This window comes from Eleutherodactylus coqui, chromosome 8 (genome assembly GCF_035609145.1).
Source record: "Eleutherodactylus coqui strain aEleCoq1 chromosome 8, aEleCoq1.hap1, whole genome shotgun sequence".
In the NCBI taxonomy this organism is placed as follows: domain Eukaryota; kingdom Metazoa; phylum Chordata; class Amphibia; order Anura; family Eleutherodactylidae; genus Eleutherodactylus; species Eleutherodactylus coqui.
The window spans coordinates 178,194,116-178,206,157 of NC_089844.1; positions in this window are offsets into that span (position 1 = coordinate 178,194,116).

The window sequence follows — 12,042 nt, forward strand, 5'->3', positions numbered from 1 at the left end:
CACCCCACCCAAAGCCAACATTTTCAAAATAAATACCACAATACTGCCCTGTTACATATACTGGGTATGTGCATGACTTAAAAAAAACAAAAAACTATCAATCCTATATATTTATTTATTCATCTCTCCTCCCATTAGGAATGCCAGACAAACCTGCAAGTCTGATTGTAATACACCTGTACGGACTGTATAGCACTTGAAATAAGCGGAACCAATATATATATTTTCAATTTATATATCTTACACAGCCTAAGGGTGGATTCAGACGACCTATATCGGCTCGGTTTTCATGCCGAGCCAATATACGGTGTCCTCATCTGCAGGGGGGGAGGATGAAAGAGCTAGGAGCAGGAACTGAGCTCCCGCCCCCTCTCTGCCTCCTCTCCGCCCCTCAGCACTATTTGCAATGAAAAGGGGGCGGGGGTGGGGCTGAGTTTCACGAATTAGCCCCCGCCCGCATCCCGCCTCTCCCCATTGCAAATAGTGCAGAGGGTCGGAGAGGAGGCAGAGAGGGGGCGGGAGCTCAGAGCACTGCTCCCAGCTCTTCCAGCCTCCTCCCCCTGCAGAGAGAGACTCTGTATATCGGCTGGGTGTGAAAACCCAGCCAATATACGTTCGTCTGAATCCAGCCTGAGCTATATATTGTCTACGTATATTATAATTATTTAGTACACACATTTACAATAATTTCTAGCACAGGTGAAATACTAATTTACCAAGGGCGGTTATAAGCATCAGTCTGTCTGGTCAGCTAAAACTAAGTGCCTATATTGTAATGCCGACATTTTGTTCTTACCGAAACCGTCACTACCCAGTAGTGGCCACCTACTGGTTGTGAGAGAGACAGAATCACAAAATATATATAAACAATATACAGATATTATACAGATATGCAGTTATTAAATATAAAGGGAAATCCTATCAACAAAATATATAATACTGCCTTCTGAACGCATTATGTGAGAGGGCAGTGTGGAGGGCTCCTATACTCTTTATGCAGATGTCTCACCAGTACAGCAGTGTAACAAGCTAGTGATATTAACCCTTTATGCTGGACCGTAAGCTGTTCATTCAGCGACCTATATCTTCGCCCAATCTGTTTCAGCTGTGTTATAGTCCTTGTCTTTTCCTGGATGTCTATTGTCTGAGCATAAAGTTGCTTGCGAAGATGTTTATTTTCAATGTTAACTTGTATAAACTATAAAATGTTCCGTCATCTGTCACTACTATGTCTGTATAGTGTAAGTTATCGAGACTCTTACAAGTCAATCTATTGCAAGCAGCGCATCTGACAGGGGTGCTGCCTGCCTCCTGGACTATCTGCCTAGTGAGCATTTGAACACATACTTCCCCTTCCCCTCACTTCCCAGTGAGCCTCCCATGATCCACCTGGTTATTACTAAGCCTCAGGTGTATCTTGCAAAATCATGTACAAATGTCATCACATAGGTGGATAACCCCCCCTTATCTATGTACAGCCGTCTGGGGCTGATACCACCCCAGTGCCGCCACGACGGGTCACTAGGCGAAAAAATCCATCTCCGTCTTGTACCCTCTGCGGCTGATAGCACCTCAAAGTGACCAAGATGGGTGATGATACAGATCTTATTGGTAATATGGTTTTATTATAATGGCTCACTTCGTCGTCATACCCAGATCATGCATACCCAGGACACGGTGGTGAATAATCTGAATCCCACCTATCTCAGGACCAAAAAAAAAAAACTTTTTATCACTTAGAGAAACAATAAAATTTTAGCTGGCCGACATCCATACTTTCCATTTCTAATTGGCAGTTCTCTCCTCTTGTCTTTTATATTCAGTGTCTTTGGGTACAAAGTATCAGCTTTCAGCCACGTACTTGTTTATGCCTCTACAGCTGAAATGTTTTCACTTTTATATTCATCGAGGGCGTTTATAGGAAGCTGAAAACAAATTTTTCAGCAATAGCAGCATTTCATAAATCTGGCCAATTTTCAGGATTTGAGTGATTCTTTTACTTGTGTATACTAAAAAAAATATAAATCTTGTTATTTGTATAGTACCAACTTATTCCAAAGCTCTTTGAAGTACTTTATTTACTACCCAGTAGTGGCCACCTACTGGTTGTGAGAGAGACAGAATCACAAAATATATATAAACAATATACAAATATTATACAGATATGCAGTTATTAAATATAAAGGGAAATCCTATCAACAAAATATATAATACTGCCTTCTGAACGCATTATGTGAGAGGGCAGTGTGGAGGGCTCCTACACTCTTTATGCAGATGTCTCACCAGTACAGCAGTGTAACAAGCTAGTGATATTAACCCTTTATGCTGGACCGTAAGCTGTTCATTCAGCGACCTATATCTTCGCCCAATCTGTTTCAGCTGTGTTATAGTCCTTCTCTTTTCCTGGATGTCTATTGTCTGAGCATAAAGTTGCTTGCAAAGATTGTCATTGTCAATGTTAACTTGTATAAACTATAAAATGTTCCGTCATCTGTCACTACTATGTCTGTATAGTGTAAGTTATCGAGACTCTTACAAATCAATCTATTGCAATCAGCGCATCTGACAGGGGTGCTGCCTGCCTCCTGGACTATCTGCCTAGTGAGCATTTGAACACATACTTCCCCTTCCCCTCACTTCCCAGTGAGCCTTCCATGATCCACCTGGTTATTACTAAGCCTCAGGTGTATATTGCAAAATCATGTACAAATGTCATCACATAGGTGGATGCTCCCCCCCCCCCCCCCCTTATCTATGTACAGCCGTCTGGGGCTGATACCACACCAAAGTGACCAAGGGTGATGATACAAATCTTATTGGTAATACGGTTTTATTATAATGGCTCACTTCATCGTCATACCCAGGACACGGTGGTGAATAATCTGAATCCCACCTATCTAAGGACCAAAAAAAACCTTTTTATCACTAAGAGAAACAATATATATATATATATATATATATATATATATATATATATATATATATATATATTTAAAATAGAATATAATTGATGCCTCTTAGTTATATCTTGATATTCTTAGTACAGCTTCTAAGATAAAATGTAGAACCTTCTTGATACCCTTATCTTATCTTGACATATGTCTCTCGGTATATACAGAAATTAGACAAGTTGTTTTCTGCTATAGTTGATGGTGTCTGCTACTGCATACTTTAAATAATACTTCCCCTTCCCCTCATTTCCCAGTAAGCCTTCCATGATCCACCTGGTTATTACTAAGCCTCAGGTGTATCTTGCAAAATCATGTACAAATGTCATCACATAGGTGGATGCTCCCCCCCCCCTTATCTATGTACAGCCGTCTGGGGCTGATACCACCCCAGTGCCGCCACTGAATCTGAATCCCACCTATCTCAGGACCAAAAAAAAAAACTTTTTATCACTTAGAGAAACAATAAAACTTTAGCTGGCCGGCATCCATACTTTCCATTTCTAATTGGCAGTTCTCTCCTCTTGTCTTTTATATTCAGTGTCTTTGGGTACAAAGTATCAGCTTTCATCCACGTACTTGTTTATGCCTCTACAGCTGAAATGCTTTCACTTTTATATTCATCGAGGGCGTTTATAGGAAGCTGAAAACAAATTTTTCAGCAATAGCAGCATTTCATAAATCTGGCCAATTTTCAGGATTTGAGTGATTCTTTTACTTGTGTATACTAAAAAAAATATAAATCTTGTTATTTGTATAGTACCAACTTATTCCAAAGCTCTTTGAAGTACTTTATTTACTACCCCTCAACACCCTGGGCGCTCATTTTATCGGTGTCGAAAGGATGGAAGACTGCTAAGTCAACCCTGAGCCGGCCACCTGAACCATGCAGGGATTGAACTTGCAATCTTCGGTTCATGAGTGAGAGCTTATGCAATGCCCCAAAGAGTGACTCATGATACAGGGCTCATACTGAGAAGCTGTGAGGGTAAAGCTGTCACTTGTCACAGGGGCACTTACCAGACTCCTTCTCAGAGGGACTCACACAGCCTCAGCAAGAGTATCACTGGGCTTCTTCCGGACACCCCTCGGAGAGGGATGGCCAATATACATGCCGTAAAACTTTAGATTGTCACGTGTCACGTTAGCTGAACAACTGATTGGTAGATTAAATGCTTTTGCCTTGTACATGCTGCAGATATATACAGGACTGTGCTAAAGTTCAAAAATAGCAGGTATCTGATTGGCTCCAAATTAATTCTGCAGCAGAACAACAACCCCAACATCCAGCAATGTCATTAAGAAAGAAAACACACGCAATCAGGCTAGTAATGGCTTTTCATGAAGCTGGAGGAAAAAACTTTCTTCACTGAATGAGTATAGGTGAGAACAAATAACTCACCTGGTGTCCCTGAGGGGGATACATTTAAGTACCCCACCCCATACATTTAAGTACCCCACTCTACCCCTCGATGAGTACACCCAACGGCCAAGAAAGCTCTTCACTCATCTTGAACCAGGCCTTCCCCACTACAAACAGTATCCCGACTCAGGAGAGCTGCAGCCTTCACACCGGTTCCAGAATCGCTGTCGGTGACATACATATAGGAAATAAACATGGACTCAGGGGGCACCTGTCTGCAAGTGTAGTGTGAATAAACTCATATGTGCCTGACAGCCTGTATCTACTTTTTTGTGCAGAAATAGGCACTAAGCAGCCACCTACCTCAGTTTAAGAATGGTTTGTGAATGCTTACTCATCAGTGCCTTACACATGTGTTACTTGCTCGGCTGTCTGCATGTTGAGAGATGTGATGTTTTTACCTGCTCTCTTTTATTAGTATATCAGTAAATATATGGCCATTTTCTGTGACTTTTTTTTTTGTCTGTTCACCTTTCCCTCACAAGAAGCAAGGACCCTTGATGTGGGCTGTGAGCTGGTGTATTTTGGACAAAATATTAAACAATACCTCTTATTTATCAGTAACATGCAGTGCGGCTGTGAATACTGGAGGAGCCCAGGCTGTCAGTGCCAGTGTGGTTCACTGTGGTATGCAGGGCAGCCTGCTAGATTTAGATATAGTGTCATTAACGGTTGTAAGCTTGCATGGCGCACTACACTTATCGTGGCTTGGCACCCTGTATTTACTTTTTTGTGCAGGAATAAACATTAAGCAGCCGTATCAAGGAGAATTGATGCTGAAAGCAAACAGTGGTCACACTAAATGCTGATGGGATTTACATTTCTCTTGTTCACTCACTTTGGATTTTGTTAATTGACAAAAATAAACTATTAGCAATTCTGTATTTGGAAGCATTCTTACTCTGTAGCATTTTGACACACCTGCCTAAACATTCTGCACAGTACTGTATGGGATTGCATATACTGCACATACACTGGATGGCTTTAATCTGCTCAAACAATAACCACCGAATTTCCATGGAGATCCACCTAAGAAGGATATCTCAGCAAATAACTCATGATCATCACTCTGTGTAAAAGCAAACGAATGACTGTTGTCCATATGTCTCAACAACTTATGTGAGTAACTTATCTGCACGATATTTGCCCATGTAAAGGTACCTTTCATCTATTTCTTCGCCTACACTCATGACAATGTGTACACTACTTGTGCAGACTTTGCACAAATTCGGATGCAGATTCGATGCAGTGTAACCTGAAAAATCTGGGGACAACCTCTGATGGAACAAAGCTGGCAATTACTGCAGATTAATTCTGTAAGGGCTTCTTCAAAATGGCAGGGACGAATATCGGGCCATGAATCACCCATGTGAAATGGATGTGAGGTGTTTTGATGTAACTTGAAATCTGGGTTAGCCGTCAGTTCATCATTTTTCATATTCAAACCCCTCAGTTTCCTGTAACATGAGGGTAATGCAGTCAGGTGACAGGAGTGCATCCTGTTATACCAATTGCTTTAATAATCTATATATATAAAATTGAATGTATGTCTGTCTGTGTGTCTGTGTCTGTCTGTTTGTCCTTTATGCGCTACTACACCATTCATCCGATCGCCATGAAACTTTGGGAAGTTGTTGAGTACACTCCTGGGAAGATTATAGGCATAGTACATTTATGCTATGATAAATGGAGCGTGTGCGAGCGTCGTCGACAGATACGCCCCCCCCCCCCCACACACACACATAGATCGTTTGATTTCCATCATTGCCACTAATTTTCTCACTTCCCAATGTCATAGAAACTTGAAATTCGGCACAAGTATTGATATGTCATAAATAGGAAAAGCTAATGGGTCCCAACTCGATTATTAAATTCTAAGCGCCAAAGAATTAGCGTCCAAATTTTACGTACGGGATCTAATTCTCTCACTTCCTGATGTCATCTATATATATATATATAAATGAATGTCTGTCTATCTGTCCTTTATGCATTACTACACCATTCATCTAATCGCCATGAAACTTTGGGAAGTTGTTGAGTACACTCCTGGGAAGATTACTGGCATAGTACATCTATCCTACGATAGGTGGTGCGCGTGCGAACATCGTCGACAGTTATGCCCCCCTGACAAAGATCGTTTGATTTCCATCTCAAGCACAAAAGCAAAAGGCATTACCGTATATACCGGCGTATAAGACGACTTTTGAACCCCGAAAAATCTGCTCTGCAGTCGGGGGTCGTCTTATGCGCCGGTAATACAAAAAAAAAAAAGTGTAAAAAAAAAAAATTTTATTACTCACCTCCCACGGCGTTCTGTCGCGCTCCGGCAGGATGTCGCTCGCTCCGGCAGGATGTCGCTCGCTCCGGCAGGATGTCGCTCGCTCCTCGTCCCCGCCGCAGCATAGCTTTCTGAATGCGGGGCTTGAAATCCCCGCTTCCAGAAAGCTAATACACACGCCGGCAGCCATGACAGCATTGAATGGCTGTGATTGGCTAAAGCACACGTGGCTTCAGCCAATCACACTATTCAATGACATCATTGAATGGCTGTGATTGGCTGAAGGCGCACGTGTTAGCAATCACACCCATTCAATGATGTCATTGAATAGTGTGATTGGCTGAAGCCACGTGTGCTTTAGCCAATCACAGCCATTCAATGATGTCATGGCTGCCGGCGTGTGTATTAGCTTTCTGGAAGCGGGGATTTCAAGCCCCACATTCAGAAAGCTATGCTGCGGCGGGGACGAGGAGCGAGCGACAGCCTGCCGGAGCGAGCGACATCCTGCCGGAGCGCGACAGAACGCCGTGGGAGGTGAGTAATAAAATTTTTTTTTTTTTCTCCACTAAATACCGGCGTATAAGGTGACAGTTGGGGGGTCGTCTTATACGCCCCGTCGCCTTATACGCCGGTATATACGGTAAGCGCAACGGGATGAGTGTTCAACTACAAAATGATGCATCCGCTGAACGTTTCGCAAGACAATTGCTGGATATTGAGAATGCTGAGGTAAAATGAAAGCTGTGCTGTGATTGGTTGCTATTTCTTATACTGCTGAGGTAACATGAAAGCTGTGCTGTGATTGGTTGCTATATATTATACTGCTGAGGCAACATGAAACCTGTGCTGTGATTGGTTGCTATTAGAGATGAGCGAGCACCAAAATGCTCGGGTGCTCGTTAGTCGAGTCGAACTTCCGGCGATGCTCGAGGGTTTGTTTCGAGTAACGAACCCCATTGAAATCAATGGGCGACTCGAGCATTTTTGTATATCGCCGATGCTCGCTAAGGTTTTCATTTGTGAATATCTGGGAAATTCAAGAAAGTGATGGGAACGACACAGCAACGGATAGGGCAGGCGAGAGGCTACATGTTGGGCTGCCCCCCCCCCCCCCAGCCAACAATTTTTACTTCTGAAAAACCCTCATTAGCAAGGCATACCTTAGCTAAGCACCACACTACCTCCAACAAAGCACAATCACTGCCTGCATGAAACTCCGCTGCCAGTTCTCCTGGGTTACATGCTGCCCAACCCCCCCGCATGACCCAGTGTCCACCGCGCACACCAAGGTGTCCCTGCGCAGCCTTCAGCTGCCCTCATGCCACACGCTGGCCTCATAACCACACTGCCCTCATGTCTATTTATAAGTGCATCTGCCATGAGGAGGAACCGGAGGCACACACTGCAGAGGGTTGGCAGGGTCAGGCAGTGACCCTCTTTAAAAGGGGCAGGGCGATAGCCCACAATGCTGTACAGAAGCAATGAGAACTCCAATCCTGTGCCACCTCCGTCAGGAGCTGCAAACGTGGGCATAGCAATGGAGAATCCATGTGCCACACAGTATTCATTCTGTCAAGGTGTCGCATAGCTCAATCCACACTGCAAGGGGAAAACCGTCAGCGCTCTGCCCCCTACCCAAGTCAGTCAGTGCCTTTGTGCCAAACAGGTCAAAAAACTCAATGGGAACTAAGTTTGCACCAACAGCATAGGTGGGTCCTAGGAAACCCAAAACATGAACAAAAAATTGATCTGAGCAGCCAAACATGGCAGACTTGCACCGCGTCCACGGCATAGGCCTCGGCCCACAGATTCAGCAATCCTAGGCTGGAAGCGGACTTTCACTGCACCCAGGACATAGGCCTCTGCACAAACCCTCAGCAATCGCGTGCCTACAGCGGACTCCAATGCTAGCGTAGCTGTGCACATCTCATTAGCGCTGTATTGCTCCTGTAGTTTGTCCCAATGCAGTGCCCCGGATAGTAGAGCTAATGTCAGATTAAATACAGGTGGGCTTCAGCCCACACTGCATGCCCCAGTCAGACTGGGATTCTTTATAAGTAGACACAGGCAGGTACAACTCCGTGTGGACAGACAGCATGGGTGGGTCCCAGGAAGCCACCGGCGTTACATAAATAAATCCCATTGCATTGCCCAGCACGGCTGAGGTAACGTCAGATTAAACACAGGTGTGCTTCGGCCCACACTGCATGCCCCAGTCAGACTGGGTTTTTTTTATAAGTATACACAGGCAGGTACAACTCCCTAATGTGAAGTCCGTGTGGACCCAAAGCATGGGTGGCTCCCTGGAACCCACCGGCGGTATATAAACAAACCCCATTGCAGTGCCCAGCACAGCTGAGGTAACATCAGATTAAATGCAGGTGGGCTTCGGTCCACACTGCATGCCCCAGTCTGACCGGGGTTTTTAATACAGAGACACTGGCAGGTACAAATCCGTAATGTGAAGTCCCTGTAGACCCACAGCATGGGTGGCTCCCTGGAACCCATCTGTGGTACATAAATGTATCCCATTGCAGTGCCCTGCTCAGCAGAGCTAACGTCAGATACAATACAGGTGGGCTTCGGCCCACAGTGCATGCCCCAGTCAGACTGGTAATATGTACTTTAACAGTAACCGAGTTGGTGGGAATGTGGTCGCGACTGCGGACCTAGTAGCGCGGTTTTATTTAGTTGGTTTTCGGAATGTGGCCATGATTAAGTGGGCCATGGCGGGGGGATGGTGGGGGGGCTCTCTTGTTGTGTCGGTAAAGGTGAAATTCATGGACTGCCACCAGACGGACCAATGCAAAGTTATTTGCCAAGAATGTTTTCATTGTTGGAGGAGGAGGGGGATGTTTTTGAGGCATTACGTGTCCTCTCCACGCGTCCGTGGTTATATGCACCTTAACAGTAACCGCGTTGGTGGGAAATGGCCTCGCCGCCATCATGTCTTTGGAAAGCCTCCGTTTCCACACCCCAGTGACATAGCATTAGCAGCGGTATAGGCAGAGCCCAGAATTAGTAGCATTTCAGCTGTAGCATTAGGGACAGGCCCCAGTAACATATCACTAGCAGCAGTATAGGGGGAGAACAGTATTAGTTCCATTTCAGTAATAGTAGCAGTCAAGACAGGCCCCAGTAACATATCACTAGCAGCAGTATAGGGGGAGCACAGTATTAGTTCCATTTCAGTAATAGTAGCAGTCAAGACAGGCCCCAGTAACATATCACTAGCAGCAGTACAGGGGGAGCACAGTATTAGTTCCATTTCAGTAGTAGTAGCAGTCAAGACAGGCCCCAGTAACAATTCCGAAGCAGCAGTATAGGGGGAGCACAGTCTTAGTTCCATTTCAGTAGTAGTAGCAGTCTGGACAGGCCCCAGTAACATATCACTAGCAGCAGTATAGGGGGAGCACAGTATTAGTTCCATTTCAGTAGTAGTAGCAGTCTGGACAGGCCCCAGTAACAATTCCGAAGAAGCAGTATAGGGGGAGCACAGTATTAGTTCCATTTCAGTAGTAGTAGCAGTCCAGACAGGCCCCAGTAACATATCACTAGCAGCAGTATAGGGGGAGCACATTATTAGTTCCATTTCAGTAGTAGTAGCAGTCTGGACAGGCCCCAGTAACATATCACTAGCAGCAGTATAGGGGGAGCACAGTATTAATTCCATTTCAGGAGTAGTAGCAGTCAAGACAGGCCCCAGTAACAATTCCGAAGCAGCAGTATAGGGGGAGCACAGTCTTAGTTCCATTTCCGTAGTAGTAGCAGTTTGGACAGGCCCCAGTAACAATTCCGAAGCAGCAGTATAGGGGGAGCACAGTATTAGTTCCATTTCAGTAATAGTAGCAGTCAAGACAGGCTCCAGTAACATATCACTAGCAGCAGTATAGGGGGAGCACAGTATTAGTTCCATTTCAGGAGTAGTAGCAGTCTGGACAGGCCCCAGTAACATATCACTAGCAGCAGTATAGGGGGAGCACAGTCTTAGTTCCATTTCCGTAGTAGTAGCAGTCTGGACAGGCCCCAGTAACAATTCCGAAGCAGCAGTATAGGGGGAGCACAGTCTTAGTTCCATTTCAGTAGTAGTAGCAGTCAAGACAGGCCACAGTAACATTCCTGTTGCAGCAGTTTAGGGAGATAACAGTCTCTTTCACATTTCAGTAGTTGCAGTATAGACAAGGCCCCAGTTACATTTATGTAGCAAAGGTGTAGGCCAACCCCACACACCTTGCTGTACCATGAGTGCAGGCGAAGCCCATAAAAATTACTAGGATTACACTGTAGGCGAGGGCCCAAAAAAATTGGTGTACCAACAGTACTAATGTACCTCAGAAAAATTGCCCATGCCCAACCAAGAGGGCAGGTGAAACCCATTAATCGCTTTGGTAATGGGGCTTAATTTGTAACTAGGCCTGGAGGCAGCCCAGTTAAAATAAAAATTGGTTCAGGTGCAAGTTTCAATGCTTTAATGAGAATTGAAACGTAAAAACATTGTTTACAAAAGTAATATGACTGAGCCTTGTGGGCCTAAGAAAAATTGCCCGTTCAGCGTGATTATGTGAGGTTTCAGGAGGAGGAGCAGGAGGAGGAGGATGAATATAATACACAGATTGATGAAGCTAAAAGGTCCCCATTTTTTTATGGTGATAGAGAACGATGCTTCCATCCGCGGGTGCAGCCTACGTATTGTTTAGGTACCACTGCTGTCCGCTGGTGGAGAAGAGAAGTCTGGGGAAATCCAGGCTTTGTTCATCTTTATGAGTGTAAGCCTGTCGGCACTGTCAGTTGACAGGCGGTTACGCTTATCCGTGATGATTTCCCCAGCCGCACTAGACACCCTCTCTGACAATACGGTAGCCGCAGGACAAGCAAGCACCTCCAGGGCATACAGCGCGAGTTCAGGCCACGTGTCCAGCTTAGACACCCAGTAGTTGTACGGAGCAGAGGCATCACAGAGGACGGTCGTGCAATCGGTTGCGTACTCCCTCACCATCCTTTTACAGTGCTCCCGCTGACTCAGCCTTGACTGGGGAGCGGTGACAGTCTTGCTGGGGAGCCATAAAGCTGGCAAAGGCCTTGAAGAGTGTTCCCCTGCCTGCGCTGTACATGCTGCCTGATCTCCGCGCCTCCCCTGCTACCTGGCCCTCGGAACTGCGCCTTCTGCCAGTAATCCGTAGTGGCCAGAATGCGTGTAACGCGAGGGTCACGAGAAAGGCATCCTGACATGAAGTCCGCCATGTGTGCCAGGGTACCTGTACGCAACACATGGCTGTCCTCACTAGGAAGATCACTTTCTGGATCCTCCTCCTCAGGCCATACACGCTGAAAGGATAAGAGGCAAGCAGCATGGGTACCCTCAGCAGTGGGCCAAGCTGTCTCTTCCCCCTCCT